This window comes from Sciurus carolinensis, chromosome 6, assembly GCF_902686445.1.
Source record: "Sciurus carolinensis chromosome 6, mSciCar1.2, whole genome shotgun sequence".
In the NCBI taxonomy this organism is placed as follows: domain Eukaryota; kingdom Metazoa; phylum Chordata; class Mammalia; order Rodentia; family Sciuridae; genus Sciurus; species Sciurus carolinensis.
This window is the reverse complement of record NC_062218.1, coordinates 21,315,360-21,339,742: the sequence shown is the minus strand read 5'-3', so window position 1 is coordinate 21,339,742 and position 24,383 is coordinate 21,315,360. Positions and strand designations below refer to the sequence as shown.

The window sequence follows — 24,383 nt, the reverse complement described above, 5'->3', positions numbered from 1 at the left end:
TGAGATCATGTGGAATACACTCCCCGACCCAGGATTCTTAACTTAATCACATCTGTAAAGCCACTTTTGCTATGTATGTTACTATAGTCACAGGTTTCAGGCATAAGGGTGTGGACATATTTAGTAGCAATTATTTTGCCTACCTTATTCTGCTCCATGTTTATTTATAGGACTTATCACCATCTGCTTATTTTCTGTCTCTCTTTTAATTGAAGACATGTTTTTAAATAATAGTCTTTGCATATTTTGTTTGCTGCTCTATCCCCCAGGCCTAGAATCATACCTGAAATCTAGAAAACCCTAAATAAATATTTGTCTGGAGCAGGAAGAATGCCTGTAGGGACCCAGATCAAAATGGGGAGAATGGAAGTAGAGCAAAGTGGCAACTAAGACCTTGCAACAGTCCTCTCTGTCCCCACACACCAAATGAACAGTCACTAGTATATTAAATTGCTTTCACAAATCTAAGCAAGCCAGGCAACAGGTCATATTCATTGGTTATCATATAATAAGAAAAGTTACGTGTAAAACTAGGTCAAGAAGGAAACATTGTCCCTTATCATCATTCCCCCAACTCCAAGCAGTGTGGATAGTGAATGCTCCTGCTTGGGGGAAGGAGAGGTACCCAGTTCAGACTTCAGGTTTAAAACCTAGTATCAGGCCTATGATGGTGAAACCCAGTACTGACTAGAACCCCATGACCTTTGCCCCAGTCTATCGGACTTCTATTCTAACCAGCAACATGTATGACTGGTTGTTGAAATCTTGGTCCATGAGTCCTCTTCAGCAATATGCAGCCAATAGCAGTATGGTCTTTGGTACTCTCCAGTGCTCATCTCAGTGGGCTGTGGACTCAAGGTTTGACAGTATTGTAGTGTTCATGGCTACATGTGTGGCCCATGAGCCTAGAGCTGGTCCTTCCACAGTGATTCTGTACAGAACTAGTTAGGATCCTGCAGGGTCAAATCAAAGGATAGTGACCATGGGTGAGGCATTTGGGATTACCCAGAACACAAGGACAAGCTTTCAAAGACTTTTCAGATGCTTTCTAAATTTATACTGAACAAAACAAGGCAGATTGGAGACAAATCTGGGTTTAGATTATCCTTTAGTGTTGAAACAATGACAATACACTGAGTGGATTCACATCATGTTTGGACTTTCAGTGCCATCTGGTGCTGACATAGTGAAGTGACCAAAGACTCAGAAAATAAGAAGCATACTTGAATTCCTGGAAAGATAGGTACAAAAAGAGTCAGTTATAAAGACTGGAATATATAGGTAATCATTCAATAACCAGAGTATTCATACGCCAAGTGTGAAGAGCTTTCAAGGAACCGTGACCACTCATAACTGTTAAAAAAAGGTGCTCAAAATTAACCAGATAATAACCAAAAATGCGGACACTCTCAGATAAAAAAATAAAAAAAATTTTAAGGAAATTAAATGAGATTGAAGAGAATACAGTGAAGATTCAGCACTACAACAGAGGAAATTAACAGAGAGATGTAATAAATAAAAAACAAACATAAATCATTGAGCTGAAAAATATCTAAATCAAAACTAAAAACACAATAGAAGAATTAATAGAGAATAGATCAAACAGAAGAAAGAATTAGTGTGCTCAAAAATAGGCCATTTCAAAATGCACAAAAGGAAAAGAAAAAAGTAAAGAGAATGAAGAATAAGAAAAACTTACAGGACCTTTGAAAGTATTAAAACAGTAAATATTCAGATTATTGGGTTTTAAGAGGTACTTTAGACTGCCAAAAGGGTAGCAAGCTTATTCAAAAATTAATAACAGTGATATTCCAAAACCTAGAAAAGGATACAATCATCCAGCTACAGGAAGGTCCAAGGTTACCAGTGATATTTAACTGAATCAAGTCTACCCTAACATGGTCCTATAATCAATCTCTTAAAGGTAAGAGATAAAGAAAAGATTCTCAAGGCAGAAAGTGAAAATAAATAACACAGAGAAGCACAGCAATTCACCTCTCAGAAGACTTTTGGCATGGGATTTTCATAGCATTAAAGAGAAAAAGAAATGTTTTAAGTTGCCAAACTTACTATATCCAGGACTGGGGTTGAGGCTCAATGGGAGAGTGCTTGCTTAGCATGTGTGAGGCACCAGGTTGATTTGCAGCACTGCATATAAATAAATCAATAAAATAAAGGTCCATCAATATCTAAAAAAAAAAAAAATTAAAAATATCATGTCCATCAAAATTACTTTTAGAAATGTAGAAGGATAAATACTTTCCCAGACAAATAAAATCTGATAGACTGTATCTCCAATAGGCCATTCTTACAAGAAACATTGAAGGGAGTCCCTGAAATTATAAAACAAAGATGTTAGTAAGAAGATATAAACTACCTGGTAAGAATAATTACACAGATAAATTTAGAATGCTACAATATTGTGAATATAATATATAAACCTTTCATATCTTGAATATGAAGAACAAAAAAATAGAAAATAGATTATTGTCATGTCAAAAGTTTGGCAATATAAAAAAATTTAAAATATTACATCAAAAGTTCAAATGGCAGGGAGAAAAGACATGAAAGTGTAGAGTTTTATTACTTTATTTTCTCTTTTCTTAATCTTTTTATGATCATGGCATTTGCTAAAACTTTAAAGTAGGATATTATGATTAAAATATTTTTTTCATAAGACATGTTCATGTTAAAGGCAAAGGAAATAAATTCTCCAATTATACATGAAATTACTGAAAGGAGAAAGGACACAAATAAAAAATCAACCCTGTGATGCTTATGAGAAACTCAAGTCACCTCCAAGGGCTTGGAGAGAGTATGGCAGAAGAATGAAAGAAGATGCTTCATGCAAATGGAACCCAAAGGAAAGCTGGAGTAGCTATTCTTATGTCAGTTAAAAGAATCAATCAAAAGAGAAAAGGAAGATCATAATATAATGTTAAAGAAGTCAATTCAGTCAGAGAAAATAACAAGGCTAGACTATATTAGCACCAAATATTTTGCACCCAAACATATAAAGCAAATATTAACAGACCTAAAGGGAGAAATGGACTCAAGTACAGTGATAGCAGGGCCAAAAAGGACAAGAAGGAAGTATGACCCCATCTGATTTTATAATATGCTTCAAAGTTGTAGTAATCAAAACATCATGATACTGGAATAAATACAGACACAGAGACTAATGTAGAATGTGGTGCCTAGAAGTAAACCCACAAATCTGCAGCCACTCAATTTTCAATGTTCTGTGCTAAGAACATGCAATGGAGAAAGCATTCTTTTCAAAAAAACTAGTGCTGGGAAAATTGGATATCCACACAAAAGAATGAAACTAGACCCCTTACTCTCACCAGGTACAAAAATCAACTCAAAATGGATTTACAAATTAAATGTGAGAACTGAACATATAAAACTACAAGAATAACATATAGAAGAAATGTTTCAGGACATTGGAATATGCAAGGATCTTTTGGGATAAGACCCTTAAACTACAGAAAACAAAAGCAAAAGTAAACAAACAGGATTACACTAATCAAAATTGCTTCTGCACAGAACAAGAAGTAATCAACAGAGAGAAGAACCAGCATACAGAAAGGCAGATGTATTTTCAAACTCTACCTCTGATAAGAAGTTAATATCTGGAATATGTAAAGAACCCCAAATATTCAATAGCAAAAATAGGAAAACAAATAACTAGATCAATAAATGGACAATAAACCTTAATAGACATTTCTCAAGAGAAGACATGAAAATAGCAGATATATGAAAAGCTACTGAAAATTACTAATCATCAGGGGGAAACAAGGCAAAACAACCATGATCCATCATCTCACACCTACTAGAATGTGCATAATAAGAAAGATTAAAAATACAAGTGCTAGTGAGGATGTGGAGAAAAGGGACACTTGTACACTTTTGGAAGAAATGTAAATTAGTATAGCCATTGTGAAAAACAATATGAAGATCTCTAAAAATTAGAAAGAGAACTATTACATGATCCATGAATCCCACTCCTGTTTACACATCCAAAGGAAGTGAAATCAGTATGTAGAAGAGACATCTGAATGCCTATATTAATTTCAACATGATTTACAATAGTCAAGAAATGGAAATAATTTGAGCGTGTGTCTGTTAACCAGCAAGTCAATAAAAAATACATGTAATACATATAATACCATGTTGTATATACTATTCAACATTTAAAGAATGTGAAACACTATCATTTGTGATAACTCAAATGGAATCTGTGATCATTATGTTAAGTGGAGTAAGCCAGGCCATAAAGATAAATACAGGATCTGAGTCATGTATAGTCTAGAAAAGATGATCTCATAGAAGTTGAGTACACACTGTTGGTTACCAGAGGGTGGTGAAAGGTTGGTCAATGGTTACTATTTATAGACAGGAGTAGGAAGTTCTGTTTCTGATGTGCGATTGCACAGTATAACTATTGATGATGATAATGTAGTGTATATTCCAAAAACCTTGGATTTTGAATCCTTTTATCAAAAACAAATTATACATGTTCAAGAAGTTTGATATGATTAAACCGGTTGGAACATTTCAAAACATAAACATATTAGAATGCCCCAAGTTACCTCATAAATATGTGCACTTTAATGTTTTTATGTATGAATTAGAAATAAATTTTAATTAAAAAAGAAGTATATGTTAAGTGAATATATAAGTTAAATATATTTAATAAGTAAAATGAATATTTATGACTAAGTATATTATACTCAATATTGAAATCAGCAAATATTACTTAAGACATTTATTATTTCATTTGAATAAGACTAGAATTAAAGTAAGTGTAGTAAAATAACTTGTCATATATTTTTCATTATAGCAATCTGTCTGCAAGCTACCCTTCCTTCTATACCCACCCAAGAAATTATATGTTAAGTAAATAAAAAACAGCAAATGTTGTACTGGGAGTTTTTAACTAGATGAAATGTATATTTGTAAAAACCACTTTACTACCATAGCAGCATGTTAGCTCTAAAACAGACTATTCTCAAGAGTCTAGTGCATGAGAAAGAGGAACTAGAAGTCCAAATATTTTGGGCTAAGAGTATTGTGTGTCACTGTCTTCCAACTGAAAAGTGCTAATGCTCACTGAAATAATTAAATTATCATCTGAATGCATTACATTCTTCATAATCTTAAATCTATACTGACTTTTATCATTTAATTTAACTTTATTATTTTTCAGGGATTGCATGCAAACATCTAAATCTTCCTTTCTATTGGCTTTAAAATCTTGCCTATACCAAAAAACATAGAGCATCAAAAGATAGAATGCTAAACATCCCAACAAATATTCCCAAAGCTCTAGTAATGAATACTTGCAATTCACTTCTGTTCATATACCACATGACCATTTACAGTGGAATATATATTGTGTCAAATTTAAATAAGTCCATGTAGCTGTATAAATTCTTCTAAAAAACAAATATTTAGGTTGTCTGATCTGAATGTGGTTGCATTATTAATTTTATAGTTTCACCAATGGTTTCTATTCTTGTACAATTTTCTTTAAGATAAGTTAGAAGAAAATTTTAAATTAATGAAACGATAGGTTGGTTATACTGATTATAGACCTAATGGTAGAAGCACTTAGGAATATATGTGGAGCTTTAGGATCAAATGATGGGATAGTGATCATAAACTCCTATTTAGTACAGTTCACCATATTCTCCATCCATGTTCTATGAAAGGAAAGAGTCCACTGTTGATGGTGACTATTGCCTCTCCCCACCCAGGACCACAGACCTCCAATGATGAGGCCAAACCTGGAGAGTTCCCTGTACAGGGCTTCTGATTTGAATGTGATTCTTTTCTACTGTGTACTAGACCCTCTGTACCTCTGTCCCAATTCATGCATTCTCTCCTTGCTATGCTCTGTTCTAGATCCCAGAGCAGCTATCAGTAACTCAAAATCTAAATTAATTAACATTAGAATGAGCATGAACTTCTCAAAAAAATGACATAAACGTCTGGAGAGTTTATCAAGGGAAGTATGAACAAGAGAGGAAGGCAGCTCAGGATGAAGATGGAGAAGAGAATTCCTCTGGATTAAAATAGTCACAATAGCAACTTTCGAATGTACTTAGATAAATGCAATATTGTGATTATGTTTGTGCAAATACATTTAACAGTTTTATGACTTATGATACTTGGGATGAACTAACATTGAAAGACCATAAGTCATTCCCACTATTTGGGATTCTGTTTATCCCTACTCATTTTGATAAATGATGTTGTTTTCTCTCTCTCTCTCTCTCTCTCTCTCAACACTTACCATTTTCTTTTTTACTTTGGAGAAAGAAAATTAACTATACAACAATGATTACAAGTAACAAAATAACATTGATAAACAGGTGGTACACTTAAAAAATTTCGACTCCTGGAGCAGAACTTCCAGAAACCCTTCACAAATAAGTCCTTATACCTTGATTTATTGCCTTTAAATTTTAATTTAGTATTTTAATTAGGAAATAATTAAACTGCTAATGATTTTAACAAATAACTTAAATTCTCTTTCTTAAAAATATTTGTTTAGTTGTTCATGGACCTTTATTTTATTTATTTATATGCAATACTGAGAATCTAACCCAGTGCCTCACAGATGCCAGGTAAGTGGTCTTGCACTAGGCCACAACCCCTGTCTCTAAATTCTTTTTTGATTGCATTTTTTTTTCAAAGATTTGTCATACACTTTCTTTAACTGATTTAAGATATGAAATGCAAAGTGTTAAGCTAAGATATTTAGTTTAATATTTTACATCCAGTGGAATATTGACTACTAATACTTGTTACCTAGATACTTGTTCAATCGGGGCGCTTTTATAATCAAAGAGTACTTTGATGCAGGGACCATGTCATAAAATAATAATAATAATAATAATAATAATAATAATGAACAGACTTTTACAAAAAAAACTGGCATATCTCACTGTATAAACAAATTGTTCCAACACAGATCTTTCTCCTATGGTTTTCTTGAAATATGATCTGATACCATAAAATTAACGAATGATTCAACAGTTCTTTTGGTTTTGTTTTTATTTCATTTTGCTAGTGCTGAAAAACTGGCAAAGATTAAGTATTTTCCCAGGGGCTTGACAGATGTGACATTTGACACATAGTAGTAATAGTCGAATTCTGTTTTTCTTTATTCCACTTATATACAGCATGAGTTAGAGGTAAATAGGATAACTAAAACACTATATACATAATATGTCTGATAAATTTGTTATCTATCCACTGTGATAATGGTTCCAGGTATTTTCAGTGGTGGATCTTCTTGGCCAATTGGATTTAGAGGGGTAGGATGCAAGTGTTACCAGGCAAAACACAAATTCATTGCTTGTATAAATCCCTGGGATAGACGGCATTCCACCACACTTCTAATTTCACTCAAAACCTCACTGCATCAAGGAGATGTCTCTGATCCCCTTCTCAGGTTCATACCTCTGTATTTCCCCAGTTAAATCAAGACCTTTATGAGCAGCAATAGAATCAATAGTCATCTTTTGGAGCACTTATCACCATACATATTGGTAAAATCATTTACATAACCAAATAATTACTATTTGCCCCACTAGAGCATGAATTTCATGAAATTGAGAATTCAGTGAGCTACTGATTCTCAACACATACCCAGTACTAAGTGAAACATTAGGCACATTTTAACTGCTCCACACATAGCTGGGGAATGAGTAACTAAGTAAAAGGAATTATGAAATTTTACATTCTGATTTCATGGAGGCTGCCAGTGACTTGCCATTAGAAATCAATTGTTACAGAGAACTAGGTCTCCCGTAATAGAAGTCAAGTACAAGTTTTCATTCTTATTTACTAATGCTAGCAGATTTATCAATGTTTGTCTGATAAATGTCAATATTGATTACTGTTCAAACATTAACCTGTGACAAGACCTCTTTAATCCACAGGTGCTATCACACTTCCTCAACATTATCATGAGTCAATAAGTATTTCATCTACAAAAGTGTGTGTTGCAATGCTAAATGGAAATGTGAAGCCCTTTGTTCAAAAATATTATTATGAAATTCAAGTATACAATGGAAGTAAACCAAGAGGTGACCCTATGCATCTTCATGGAATAGATACTCATAAAGCTTTCTGTATGAGTGAAGGATAAGCCTCTGGGTTTATTTTATTTTTACAATTATAACAAAATTCTCGTTTCTTCTTGTTTTCTCATTCTCTCCTCTTTCTCTTCCATAATATCACACTCTGAGATTTATACAGGGCAAGTATTGTCACTAGAGGAACTGAAGAATAGACAGATATTTGTATGGAAAACAAGCAACCATCATCACTGGACATCAAAAGAAAGAAATTAAGAGCCCCTCCTCTTTATGGTCTGTTCATTCTGAAACTCTGGTAGGTTTGTCTTATCAGCATGCTGTTCGAATGGAGCATTGAGCATCACATCTCTGGAATTTTTATTGTCATTTTTCCCCTAGCATGTTGACTGCTGAAATGAAAACCAAAGCTGACATTCATTGGAGTTGTAACACTCTATTTTGGAAGCTCAAGAGTCACTACTTCTACATTCATCACTTACTTGGCAAAATTCCTTCCTTTCTTCCCCTTCACTTACTTTTGTGTATCATTTGTCTTAATTTCTGTTCTTCTCATTAGACGGTTAAATTCTTATTTAGACAGAATTATGATTATAGCTCTTCTTCACAATCTCATAAATAGCATAATGTTTTAAAATGATTCTGCATATGATATATAGTTGTTAAGATAATAAGTGATGCATAAACAAATTTCTCATTTATAAATCATGAGTTTTCATTCAGGTTTTTTTTTTTTTTTTCATTTTCCATTGCTTAAAGAAATTGTGGGAAAAAGATTTTCCAATGTTAACTCTCAGAACCTCCTTGATACTTTCGAAAACAAAATGATGACAACACTCCCATAGTTTGTGACTTAGTAGGTCTGAGATGAGACCTTAGAATTTTTAAGCTGATGCTATGGGTGGCTAGACTGTATTTTGAGTCGTAATACAGGTTATGGAGATAGAAAGTCTACTCATCTGCAAAGTTTTCCTAAGAGACAGAGTAGACATGTGGTTGGTGTAGGTGAGCTCCCCAGTGGACACATTCAGAAGGTTGTAGAGCTGGAAAACTTGGTGTCATTCCAACTTGAGCTAGCACGGACTTCCTGGGATATTTCTGTCAGAGCTCAGACTGAGTGTGAGGGCTGTTACACACTTTTAGAAAGGGGAAAGAGAGTGAAAAGGGTAGGAAGGATCAAAAAGAGATCAGACTTCATAACTTTGTAAAACAAAATTTCATCTTTCCTTTTTTCTCACCATTTGAATCAGAATAGTGATCAGAACAAAGAATGAAGTAGCTTTAAGAGTAGAAGCACTGTCTAAGGGGCAACACCTTAGCATGTTTAATGTCTTTGTGCAAACATACAATTATAAAAAGAATGACCCTGTTTGGTACCTTTCTGCTGGGCCAAAGTGAATTGAGGAAATAAAATCATGAGAATTATTACATTAAATTAGCTGAATTAAATTTTTTTCATAGACTGTTCTGATAGACTAACTTCATAGATATTCTGAAAACCAAGCTTATTATGTAGTATTTTCACCTTTGTGCTGCATGGCTGTCTTGGATCTGGAGCCTCTATAGCCATATGCAGTTGTGGTAATAGAAGTGAATATAATGACTTGAAAAAAGTAGTGGCTTTTTTTTTTTTTATCGACAGATAGCAATTCCATATATTTGTGGAGCATGGTGTGATGTTTGATCTGTGTATACATTGTTGAATGATCAAATCAAGCTAATTAACATACATATCACTCTTCAATGTATCCTTCCTTCATTTTGTTGTGGTAAGAATATTAAAAAAATTAACCTTTTACAAATTTTTATTATGAACTATGGTTGCGGTCCAATGCAGTAGGTCACCAAAACTTACTTCTCTTATCTTCCTGAGTCTGTTTCCTTTGATCAACATATTCCTTCTCCCATCCCTTCCTGGTTCACCACCCAATCCCTGTTCAGTCTCTGGTAACTACTTTTCTACTTTCTTCCATGAAATTGACTTTTTGGGTTCCATGTATGCATGACAACACATATTATCAGTGCAAAGATACTTAATATAGAATCTCCCAATCCCCCCCCCCCCCCGCAAGAAACACTATGAATAGAATTATAATGTAATCCACCAGTCTGACTGCTTATCATATATCTCAAAGGGTTGAAATCAGTGTATTGAAGGGGTATCTGAACATCCATGATTATTTTAGCATTATTCACACTAGCTAAGATTTGAAATCAATTTATGTGTCCATCAACAATCAAATGGATTTAAAAACATGGATAAAATATACAGTGGAATACTATTCAGTCTTTAAAACCAAGAAAATAGCAACATTTGTGATGACAGGGAGGAAACTATGCTAAGTGGAATAAGCCAGGCGCTACAGTAACTTTCGCCTTGTTTAGTTCATTCAGCATCAATATCTGGTTGGAGGAAAGATGAAATATTAAGTTCCCATGATATGAGCATATGAGATACAGTCACAAGAAGAGAGACATACACTTTCTTATTAGGCAGCTGGATCCTACATCACCTAAAATGTGGTGGGGAGGTTGACAGTTTCCACTGAGTAATTCAAGTTCATGGTCTAATTAAATTATGTAAGCGATAGCTGTGCTAATATTCTAAAACAAACATCATCTGTACTTATAAAGTATTATGGCAAAAGATATGAATCATCACTGCATTAGCTACTCACTTACATTTGATTGAAGTTAATTTACCTAAAAATCATTGGATTTGTAAATAGTAGTCTTGAGAGAGCATTTTCTAGTTGTCTCATGTTTCTCTGCTGATTTCATTATTTTCTGGCCTATCTGTTAAGGATAAAACTTTGGTAAGAGACATAGTGTACTACCAGAGTAGAGAAAAGAGTAACACATTACATAATAAAAAATATTTCCCTTTGGAGCAAAATTAAGGTAGTTGTTCTCATAGGCCATTAAAACAAAAAGCAGTAATTTTCCTAAGGTTGGGGTCCTTCAGCTGAGATGAAAATTTGTGTCATATGCAGTGTTCACTTGTGTTCATTTCAGCTATTACCCTGAGGAGTTACAGGGGAACAAAGAAAAGTGAGCCAAACGTGGTTATTGTTATGTTTTCAATATTAGACGTCCCCCAAAAGTTCATGCAAGAAGAGTTAGAGGACAAATGACAGGGTTATGAGATTCTAAATAGAAGAAAAAGTAGGTCCAAACCTTCAACATGTTGGCTTAGGATCAGACTTCCTTAACAGGACTCCCATAGCACAAGAAATAAAAGCAAGAATCAACAACTGGGATAGATTCAAACTAAAAAGCTTTCTCTCAGCAAAGGAAACTCTCAGTAATGTGAAGAGAGAGCCTACAGAGTGGGAGAAAATCTTTGCCAACCATACTTCAGATAGAGCACTAATCTCCAGAATCTATAAAGAACTCAAAAAACTCTACACCAAGAATACAAATAATCCAATCAACAAATGGGCTAAGGGAATGAACGGACACTTCACAGAAGAAGATGTACAAGCAATCAACAGATATATGAAAAAATGTTCAATATCTCTAGTAATAAGGGAAATGCAAATCAAAACCACCCTAAGATTTCATCTCACCCCAATTAGAATGGCCATTATCAAGAATACAAGCAACAATAGGTGTTGGCGAGGATGTGGGGAGAAAGGTACACTCATACATTGCTGGTGGGGATGCAAATTAATGCAGCCACTTTGGAAAGCAGTATGGAGATTCCTCAGAAAGCTTGGAATGGAACCACCATTTGACCCAGCTATCCCACTCCTTGACCTATACCCAAAGGACTTAAAATCAGCATACTACAGAGATACAGCCACATCAATGTTCAGTACTGCTCAATTCACCATAGCCAGATTGTGGAACCAACCTAGATGCCCTTCAGTTGATGAATGGATAAAGAAAGTGTGGCATATATATACAATGGAATATTACTCCACAATGAAGAATGATAAAATTATGGCATTTGCAGGCAAATGGATGAAATTGGAGAATATCATGCTAAGTGAGATAAGTCAATCTCAAAAAACTAAAGGACGAACGATCTCCCTGATAAGCAGATGAGGACATATAATGGGGGGTGGGAGGGATTACTGTTAGGGTTAGGGTTAGGTTTAGGGTTAGGGATAAGAAGGATGGTAAGAATGGAGGAAGGAAGGACTGTGTAGAGGGGAAAGAGGGGTGGGAGGGGTGGGGGGGAAGGGAAAAAATAATGAATCAAACATCTTTGCCCTATGTAAATTTATGATTACACAAATGGTATGCCTTGACCTCATGTACAAATAGAGAAACAACATGTATCCCATTTGTATACAATAAAAAAAATAAAAATAAAAAAATAAACCTACTCAGTGCATTTATCCCCCGAGAGGGATTAACTGGATGGTAACTATAGGTCTGGTGTGATTGGAGGAGGTGGGTCATTGGGGCATGCCTTTGAGGCATATATTTTGTCTTTGATAAGGACATTTGTTTTGTCCTGAGGGCTCTCTCTCTCTCTGTACTTCATGGTGCTATGTCCTGAACTGGTTTCCTCCACCACACACTTCTGCCATGATATTGAGGCTTACACTGGGCCCCAAAGAGTGAAGTTGGATGTCTATAGATTGAGACCTCTGAAACTGTGAACCCCAAAATAAAAGTTTCCTCCTCTAATTGTTCTTGTCAGCTCTTTTAGGTCCCAGTGGTGAAAAGGCTGACTAAAACAGTCATGTTGCTTCCTTTCCCCTTTGTCTCTGAATCAAGAGTCTTGTGTTTTCTGACAGTGTCCATGAAACTGCCAAAACTAACATGTTAGATAGGGTAGATATCATACAATTAACTGCTCTAATAATAATAAAGGAAGGAAAGTAGGAAGAAAGAAATAATATTTGTAAAGTGCAGAAATAAAAACACTATTTGTGGTTTGTCTATTTTTTAAAATAATAAATAGATAACTACTTTTAAAATATTGCTGTTTTCTTAAAAAGCTTCTAAGAATTCTTAGAATGCCTTTTCAGAAAGACAATATTGATTTGAAAGCTGCTTTTAGCTATCAGACCTAGTCTCTGCATTAAAACTGCAACCCAAAATACAACATTAAAATAAAAAATTATATTTATGCTCATTAAATGCAATCGCAAACACATTAGATTCATGATTTGTTTTTTTCCCACCATTCTTTTTAATTCCAAAGATATTTCTTTCATTTACTTCCTCAAGCATAAAGATAAACCTTAACTAGACAATATAAAATTTATTTTATATTTTCAATTCACCAGTGTCTCAAAATTTAAAATAGGTCACTAACCTTATTCAGGTATGGATGGAAACAGTCTGTTTGAGTAAGAATTTAGTTTTCAATCAACATGAGAATTATTCAATCTATTTTTTCTACTTTGCTATGAAGATAGGAATCAATTTCCTTGTAAACCTTTTCATATGTAACCAAAACTTTTTACATTAAGAATGGTAGGAAAAAGATCAAGCAATGTAATTCAGGTTTGATCTAAAAAAGTTAAGAAAACACACAGCAACCTTATACCTTAAGTGCACAGAGCATGATGGTATACAACTGGAAGGGAGCAAGAGAAAAAGAATGAATAAACTGAAGATCACATTTTCTTTAACTCTTGATTGTTTTGCAGAATAAATGTATTTTCTGAAACATCACTGACTAAATGAATTTATTCAACCTCATTTTTCCCCTGATTTCATCCTTTCTCTTCCCACTTCTAATTTTCTGGAGCTAAGAAAGGTTGAGATATAGTTAATTAGTAGAAATATCAGTAACAGGTTAATTTTACATAATAGGAAGCACTCTCGCTTCCTTAGGGAAAAAATAATAATATCATTTTGAAAGGTAGATGTTTTACAGCATAAATAGAAAGATAAGAAATAGGCCACTATGAGGAGCATTTCTAGTCCCCAGAATGATATCTCCATTGCTGTTGTCCCAGATGCTTCCACCATTGCCTCAAGTAACATGGACTTCAAAATCACAGTTTTCTCAGTTTGTCTCTGGAGCAAACTAAGTGTCTTGCATCTTGCCTTTCTCCTTGCTTAGTTCAGTTTATAATTAACCATGATGAGGACAACTGAAAAAAAAAATGATTTTGGATCACCTCCTACTCCCAACCTGATCACTAGTGACAATGGAAATGTAATTTTTAATTTTCCAAAACTCTAGCATAATGTAGATAAGAATGAGATTAGGAATTAAAAAAAAAGATGGCTGGGTCAAACAAATTAATGTAAATTATGCTTTCTATCTTCATATTTATGGAGAGTGAAGCACTGTGGACATTTTCAAATTTCATCTCATACTCATGAAAGGAGAACCCTTCCCATTCCACTGTTCTTCCCTCCATTTTTCTGGTTTCCAACTGCCCCATGCTCTTTTGCCCAACTTACTTTGTTTAAGCTTCTATAAACCATTAGATCCTTCACTTTGGAGTGTGGCTCATTTCACTTAGCATGATGTTCTCCAGTTCTATCCATTTACTAGCAAGTGCCATAATTTCATTCTTTATATCTGAGTAAATCTCTCTCTCTCTCTCTCTCTCTCTCTCTCTCTCTATATATATATATATATATATATACATATATATATATATATATATGTATATGTATATATTCACCCATTCATCTGTCAACAGGCATCTGGGAACTGGGCATCTGGGGTGGTTCCATAACTTGGCTATTGTGAATTGTGCTGTTATAAATATTTATGTGCCTGTATCACTGTCATATGCTGATTTTAGTTCTTTTGGATAAAAACTAAGGAGTGGCAGAGCTGGGTCATATAGTGATTCTACTCCTCATCTTTTGAAGAATCTACCATTGCCTTCCAAAGTGTTTGTACTAATTTTCAGTCCTACCAACAATATATGTATGTAATTTTACCCCACATCTTCACTAGTTTTTATTATTTGTATTCTTGATGATTGTCATTTTGATTAAAGTGAGATGAAATCTCAACCCAGTTTTGATTTGCTTTTCCCTGATTTCTAGAAATGTTGAACATTTTTTCACATATTTGTTGGCCATTTGTATTTCTCTGAGCACTTATTTTTTAAAAGTAAATTTTTAGCAAGTTATACTGTACAGAGTTATGTTTATTGTTTGGTAACTGCTTGACAACATTTAGACATATTTAATTGATTTTAATCAAATTTGGTATTTTGTAGAGAGGTCCATCTTTTTAGGTACTGTTATTATAGTAATGAAAAGTATGCTCTTCAATCTTTAATGTTCTATGATAACTAGAAGATAATTTTTGTGTAATTTACATGCAGACTTAAAAATCATATACTGAAATATAATTTCAAAATTTTTTACCAAAATTTATTTGCTTTTATTGGAATGTAGTTTTTCTTCACATAAAAGGACCTTTTTTGAGGTACTGACTATTCATTCCAGTCATAAAGAGTTTCCTACAGTTTTTACACTTTCATTCAATCATTTCAATTTTCATGCCTTACCATTTCCTAACATTGATGACTATGGGGAAGATTTATCTAGTTCACAAGACTATTTTACATATGATTTGCAATCAAAACTCAAAAGAAATAAGGAAACTTGCAAAATCCCAAGTTAACTCATTGGTAGGGTAAGATATAGAAAGAATTGAAAAATAATATTGTTTAGTAAAACAAAATCCATTCTCAAGGGTTTAATTTCTAACCAATGTCCTGTTTTCTCTTTATTTCAGTCTTGATTTCTAAGGCATACATTCAACAGGATGACATATGATTCTCAGATATAGACTATGAAGAACTATTACAAGGAAGTCATTCAGGAAGTTGTGATGAGTATTAATATTCATTTTTCAAATGCTCTGCCTATATATCTCTCTTATATCCATATATTTTCTAAAAATGGGAATACATTTGTTTTGCTTACCATTTATTAAATATGTCATATCTAATCATAAAAGATAATGCAAAAATTGGCAAATTACTTTTTGCATTTCAAAGTTTTAAAATTTCATTATAATTATTTTTACATGCATATTAATTGCTGACAAAATTTTAATTTTAAACAAGAACAAAAGTTTATATTTCTCTACAAAAGAGTATTATATATAATGCACTACCATATGATACACAGATACAACAATAACTCTTTATTTGTATCCAATTCTGTCACTGCTTTCTCTAGGAGCACCAGTGAAGTTATGGGGGCAAATATTTGTTCAGAGTAAATACTACTTCTCCAAGCCTCCCTAGCAACAATATGTTACCAAGGGTCTCATTTCCAGCCAATGCAATCATAAAAATGATGTGTATACCTGGTTCTCATCTTTCAATGGAAGGAAGCATTCTTCTCCATTTTATTCCTCTTTCAGAATATAGATTGTGGAGTGATTTCTCTCATAGCATACAAATGAGTTCAACTCTTTAAAAACATTGAGCATCCAGACAAAGAACCTAAGTTTCTGATGATTATGTAAGGCAGAGCAATCATAGAAACTCAGAAATTTGTGTTAAGAAATTTGCTTTGATAATACATCATTGCTCTATGTATTCTAATTAAGAAAATTGAATTTTCTTCAGTCTCAGGGTTTGATTACTATCTTAATTAGTCATTTAAATATAATCCAAAATTTTTCATTTTATACATCCATTTATTCTAAAATTAGCAACAAATGTATAAAAATAGTTAATAAGAGAACAATCAACGTTTGTGTGTACACCTCATCCATTGCATTTAATTAAATGCTATGTAATTTACCAATAGTGTCTGAGATTTTGAAATGTCTCTTGGAACCCAACTTTAATATATGAATACTACTATTATACAGGACACAGACACACCCTATTGAAATATATGGGCTCTGAAATAAAAGGACCTTGTTGGAAAATCTTTGAGCAAATGATTCAGATAACTGTCAGAATTCTAGAGCTATTATGACTAAACTTTACCAGTGTCATTACAATTTTATAGATCCTTATGTCCTCATTTAAAGTTTCAAAGAATTTTAAATTCTAACTATAATAAATATCATTTACCTGAGGGAAAATGTTTGATATGCTCAAATATAATACTAGGTGCCAACATTGGTCATATAATAACTTTGTGATACATTAAACCTTCTTTGAAATTCAATTTAGAATCTCTCTCACTCTCCCCACCAAACCCAGGTTTGAATTTCCTTCCTTTTTCATTATGCTGATTATGTAAGGAACCTCCCGATGGATAGAATGATCAAATAGGTACTGAAGAGGGAGTATGTCATCCCCCAAATAGTGGTAGACTGGAAGTAGGGATATGAATATTTTAGTTTTGATCCTGCCACTAGTTAGCAAAACATTTATCATTCTGAGCGTTATTATTATTATTAGTAGTAGTAGTAGTAGTTTTAGTACTGGGGATAGAACCCAGGAGCACTGTACCACTGACCCACACTCCCAGGTCCCCTCCTTTTTAAAAGTTTTTAAAATTTTGAGACAGGGTCTTGACCTCACTAATTTGCTAAGGCTAGACTTGAACTTGTGATCCTCCTGCCTCAACCTCCCAAGCCCTTGGGATTATAGGCATGCTCCACTGCATCTGGTTGAGCTTTATTATCTGCTTTAAAGTATCGTAGTTAGACAAGATGATCTTCATAATTTCTCTATTCTCTCTATGTAATTTCATATTATAAGTTATTTTATATGAATGTATTGAATTATGTATAGTATATATATCATTTTTTTTAGTGGATGGCACTTTAAAAAGAAATCTATGTGTAGCCAGAAAAATGTGTAGGTGTTAATTATTAAGTAGAGCTATACTGACATCCTTTGGTGAGGTTTTGGTTGGTTATAATTTAATATGGTGATAGATAAATAGGGAGTTGAACAATTACATGGTTGATAAGTAGACAGAACTCTTCAAATCTATTTAAATCTGTCCATAGGCTAATTTGGGTATGAAATTCATATTTCTGAGAAATAAAAGAAAAAAAGAGATTAGATAAAGTCCAAATCAAAATATTTTAATTATACTAATTACATATTAAATTAGTAATAAAACATTTTGTCTATAAAAATATTGAAATACAAAACTGGTAAGACTAAGCAGATAAGACTTGCAAATTATGAGCAAGGTATTTTCTCCTTGTGACAATAAACAACAACAACAGAAACGTAATTGGAGAATCAAGGAGAGAAAGTTCACTAGAACAAACAAATAAATAAACATTTGAAACTGCAAAAACTATCACTCTGGTAACATATCAGTTCTGATGGCAGTTTGACTTGGCACTCCGGCTAATACTTGGGAGTGTGGTGTCAGGATGGTACAGGAAAATATATGCCAGAAGGAAAAAAGGAAGTATCTATTTAAAAAAAAAAAAAAATTGCAAGAAAAGCAATTGCAGAATCCAGTTCCTGGGATTGTATTATGGACACAGGCGGATTAGATTGGGCTGATTACCTTAGCTTGAAACAGAGAGTCTTTCTGCCCTGCGGGGGAGGGGACGCCTTTCAAGCAAAGCCCTCCTCTCGGATGCGCCCTCCCCTTGCATTCACTTGCAAATCGCTGTGTGCTCACAGAAGCAAGCACTTCCCCAGTCCTAACCTTCCCATGGCGAGTGCTGCAGCTCTATCAGCAGAACCTTTCTCTCCGTGTGAGCAAGGGCTTTCCCCCCCTTTCCTTTTCTTTCTTTCTTCTTTTTCTTCTTCTTTTTTTTTTCCCCTTTAATCAGAAGCACTGAATGAAAGCCAATCAGAGAGAGAGCTCGCCCCCGTTTTCTTCGGTTCCCTGCCGTCCAGAGTTAAAAGTGATGCTGAGAGAAAGCTTGAGTTAGATTGAAGTAGAATCAGTGACAGAAAATAATAGCAGAAAACAAACAAAAAGGGGACATAGTGACAATTTCTCCAGGGTTATTTTGGCTGGAACCAACTTCCGCTATCCAGAAGCTGATAAAAAAGGTAGGAAGACTTCACCTCTTTTCTTTAACTCCCTTAAGGTCTTTTTCTTTTCTTCCCTCGGGGGACATATGTTTGTTTTTAAGTTGTATTTAACAATTATTTCAAAATAATTATCTTTAATAAACAAATAGCAATACAACTCTTTATAGTAGATTCCAGAAAAGCTGTTTGGAATGTCTATACAGGTATTGCAAAGCTGGATAAATTATATATTATGCTCAACAGTAGATCATGCTATTAGAGTTTGCAAATTCATTCACTCTGAACAAATGCTAAAAAATATCGTGGAGTATAATTTGTCATGCTCATATTTGCTTATTTTAAAAATCAGTGTAAGAAAGAACATTGCTGCTGTGAACTCTAACATCACCTAACATTACTTTGCATTCCATATGAATGGATTCACTCTGCACTTATTCATAGTTATAGTTCATTGTATCTTCAATATAAAGAGAGATGACAGGCAGAAGAGAGATTCCTTGAAGCTGTCAATGGTCACTAAGCATCTACATATACAGTAGATTGACATTCATCAGAAATAAAATAGGCATAATGCCTATATTCACATTTTACATCTGAGTGGGAAGTATGAGGGGGGCTAGATTAAGTGGGGGAGATTAAATGCATGTAGTCAGCAGTTGCAGCATTTATTGTCTCTGCTGCAATAAAATCCATATTTTATGTGGTGTTAAATTAATGCAGCATATTGTAAGTCTAAATGCCTGTCCCCAACAAGTAACTATTGATAGCATTGTAAGTATGGGTAAAAACAGTAGTCTGCAAGTGTTTTTATGCCACCACCATAAAAACCTGCTATCTCTTTATCATTAAAAAAGGGAAGTCTATAGGTACACTCAAAGACAAACATCATTTAAAAACCAACCTATCATCTTTTGCTTTCAGAAAAGCAGATCTGTTTCCTATAATTGTGGTCCTTCATTTCAGTAAAAGCTTTTATTATCCAAATCTGCACATCCATTACTTCTCAGGTTTTTGGAGATGCATTATTTTTTTCTTATTTTTTTCTCCTGAAGGATCTATATTAAAAATAATCTGTCCCTCTGATGCTGACAGCTGTTATACTTCAATGCATATGTTAGTAGACTTTCTCCCTTCACACCATCCCCCTCTCTATATTTCTTTAAACGTAGCTACAAGAGCTTCTCTGTGGTGAATAACACTTGGCAAGAGTGTGCTCATTTTTTAGGTCTGGTATGGTGAGGATTTTTAATTAGTAGAACTTTCATGAAAACATTATGTCATTGACAGAGCTGCATGTTCATTTTTAGTTAAGGTGGTGAAGAAAAAAGGAAGAGGTTACAGCCTAGAAAAATGGGTAAATAAGTTGCAGGATAATCTGTGCCCCTTTGCCCCCAGTGTAGTAAATGGCACATATGTATTCAATGTGCAATGCATAAGGAAATAGGGACTTATGTGGGAAGGGAGGAGTGAAGGGATGGGTAAGTGAACAAATATAAACAGCCTGTGTCTGGTTGAGGGACACATCAAATGCAAAGCCACCCTGATGATAAAAATATAAAGAAATGCTCCTTTCATTTGCTATCCCTTTTTTTTTTTTTTTTTTTTCTTCTTGGCTGTGTTTTTAAAGTATGAGTCAATGTCTGCTTTCATTAAATCAGATACTTCTTTGGTTTCAAATACTTGCTGCTAACAAATTGACTTCCCTGGTGAATGCCTTTGCCTTCCCTGACTCCCGTCAAATAATAGAATTCCATTCACTTGATGTTAGGGGGAAAAACCAAGGAAATGGGAAAACAATGTAAACTGTATGAGAACCCATGTACGTGTGCATATATGTGAGGGTAATGGTTAAATTACCAGATACCTGATTAAGCCTCCCGGTGATATTCCTTGATATTTATATATTAAAAAAACAACTGTTTATTATGAGAAATAGTAGTACACAGGTTTCAGTTTAATATTTTACTGTTAGGTTTTTACCTACACTGAGGTTTTCTTTACAAAAAATAAATGAATGAATTTCTGTCTAGGAAGATACACATTTCTGGCACATTATTAAGACAGTTCACGTAAAACAGAAAAGAATGATTTTTTAATGTTAAAATTAAAATATTTGAAACTGGAAAGGTAATTTGCAAAATACGTGAACCCTGATGAAAATATAGGGTGAAGGTCTTGACCTTCACTTAATTTCTCATTGAAACAAATAACTAAAGCAAAGTATATGTTATCTAGGGAATTTCTTGCCATATGACTTATTTCCTATGTTTCTTAACCTACTTTGCAGCAACTGATAGCACCATGTCCTCCTGGAATATGTCATTTTTATACCAAATCATTCCACTAGGCTGCAGCACAGCAACAGCAGTGGCTCTGGTGATGCTGATTCAGCAGCAAAGTGAACCATATTTTTGTTAAGTGTTATTATCAGTAACAATGTTGCACAGTAAGCAATTAATACAAATCAGGGGTTTAATTCAACTATAGTCTAGCTCTTGGGCTTAAAAAATATTAACCAGAATGTATTCTGATTTTTGCTATGTAAATTGCATTCTAATACTGTTGCCACATTAGAAGTGCTTGTAAATTACTGAAACAAAGTCTGTAGAGAGAAATATAAAAATTATTTATGCCAACTAAAATTAATTAAATTCAGATATTTGATCTCTGAATTTCAGCTGTATATTTTGAACACTACCATTGATTAACTCAAAATGTTTTTTGGAACGGGGTTTTAGAAGAGTCAATTTACTAACTACATTATATTTAATAGTCCTGTCTGAAAGAAACTGAAATGAAAAATCAAGTACCAAGAAAGACACTCCCTCATTCTTGTTAGATTTATACTGAACAAATGTAAAATTGATTAAGGATTGCTATAATTATAATATATGATACTTATTATGAATATTTGGAGGAAGAAACCAAATTCCAAAGAATAAAGTTATAAACACATAGCTGAAAAATGAAAGTTAACATACAAAAATTTGGTTTTATTTTGATAATTCTTATTTAGACCAATGGATTCATCTAGTAAAATTTGTTTTGTCATACTCATAGTAATCTGAAAAACATATAAAAAAAAGTCCTAAAGTTAAAGCCTTTTAAATTTGCCTTTTTTTCTTCTACTTAAAATATTTAGATCATGTTCATAGAGCATTCATATAGCACTTTTTGCTTTTAATCCAGTGAATTCAACACACAAAATTAGAGATTTCTTTCATGCATATAACAATAAAATTTTCAAACAAGAAGCAATGCTTGTTTTCTAAGATAATATCAGTTCAGGGTCACCTCTGTCCTCTTCTTTTCTGACTCTGCTGCAACCTTACCTTACTTGACATTTTAGTGTGAGCCCTAGAGCCCTTTACAATCTAGTTGTGTTGTTTTGTTTAACTGGATGGTGCTGTAGTATGTAAGGCCATTTTGCTTTTTCCATACCTTCCTGCTCACCTCCCAATCCAACTTAAGAGATGAGCATTGTAAAATGATTAGATCAATCACATTAAAGTTGTAGATTTCTGGGAATGTATGATCCTGAATGGAATATTAGCCCTGATCAATTAAAATAATCTGAAAGGTCAAGTTTTTAAACATTTTTTGGAGACAACTTTTGCTTAACACTTTAGTATCAATGTGACTTCTTGCAAAAAGTAACTTTGTAAATTTTTTGAAAGAATAAAATGCTTTTTTAAGACAATTTCTTTATATTTTTGTTCTATTTCTTTGTTGCAGTGTGGTATCTTATCCTCTCTACTGCCATATGACTAAGAAACATTTGTTAAACATAACCATATTGGAAGTAGAATTAAAAAAGAGAGAGAAAACTGCTAGTTGAATAAGAATGGGTAAAATAAAATTACATTTTACATCATTTTAGCTTGTAAGTTTCCTTGAAAATGCTTGCATGTGGGAGGTTGAAATGCCTTCATGTAAAAATCCCTTGCAGCAAAGAGATTCATATCCTTCAAGAGTTTATCAGTACATTTTAAAGCACGTTACCAAATCACATGATCTCAATTTTCAATGCCTTATTTATTTATTTATTTTTTTAGAAAGCAGCTTGATTCTACAAACTCTATATGCTGCAGTTATATAAATTAAAGTTAAATGACATTTCAAGCTTCAGGACAAGATTAAGCAATAGGCCATAAGATAGAATACAACACTGTCTCACAACAGGAAATTCAGCATTAAATGACATGTCTAAACACTTCAGAATCTTATTTATCCTCATAAATTTCAAGTAATTTTTTCTCTCTCTCCCCTCTCCCTTTCCTCTCTCTCTTTCCTCTCTCTCTTTCTCTCTCTTTCCTCTGCTTCCTCATTCTTGACAATTACAAAAGTACTTGAATAAATTTTCCATATACTTTTTTATATTGTCCTATATCAAATAATATTCTGTAAATCTTGTGTTTTTATGACCAGTGTTCTAACATCTGCCACATTATACACTGGATTTATTGCATTATCCTTTGCATCATAGCATAAAGTATTTGACAGTTCAGTTGGCTAGAGCATGTCCTTTAAAATGAAAGCAATTCTTATCATAACACTGAGGCTTCTGAGGAGTTGAAATTGGCACCAATATAGTTTATTGCACTAGCAAGGAAAGTGTGGGAATTCAGCATTTATTAATGGAATTACTTCTGCAAATAATCAGACTGAAGACTGCATAGGCATGAATTATTATACTCAGTGCATCAGTTATTGATTGTGGATCTGTGTTGATTTACTGTAAGAGAAAGTATTAAAGTAGTTTGATGGAGCCTTGATTTTTAAAATGAATCAGTTATAAATTTCATATTTCCAGAAAGTAGTGTTTCATTAGGCATGTTGATTTTTCTTTATTGTAAAAAAGAAATACATCAATTTTTAATCTAAGAAAAACAACTGATATGTAGGGAAATAGTATCTACTCTCAATATTGTGGAGTAAAGAACTACCATTGCTTCTGATTTCCAATTAAAAATGTGGGAAATGAGTTGGAGGTATAATCAGGTTAAGTAGAATACATTACAAATTAAAATAATCAACAAGCTGAATAAAGTAAATATTTTAACTTGTATTATTCAGATAATTCTCTACAGTCTTACTACAGGATGTGTAAATATAAGAATTAAAGTTCAGATTCAGAGAGTTATCCAAATAGATCAAAACCAATCAATATATTTACCCAGGTAATCAGAAAATTTTGAGTAATATTCTGTTTATAATACTAATATAGCTCTTAAAAAGTAAACAACTCCCTTTTTTATATAGCTCCACTCCAAATAAAATCAGTTAAACTTCCTTTGAAACATTTGTAACTTCTGGAATTTTTAGAAATAATAAATATTTTCATAATTCTTGAATGGAATTTCAAGTTCAAATGAGGAACCATAATGTTTCCAAGGTGATTGAATTT

General features: G+C 33.4%; 1 protein-coding gene across 1 annotated transcript in view; it reads left to right on the top strand.

The window, feature by feature from the left end:
• The first annotated feature begins 18,794 nt into the window (after positions 1–18,794).
• LOC124987632 (cadherin-10) overlaps positions 18,795–24,383 on the top strand; it is a 170,365-nt gene continuing 164,776 nt past the window's right edge. The window contains exon 1 of the mRNA XM_047556937.1: positions 18,795–18,994. The gene's annotated coding sequence lies outside the window, so the exon portion shown is untranslated. The remainder of the gene's footprint in view (positions 18,995–24,383) is intronic.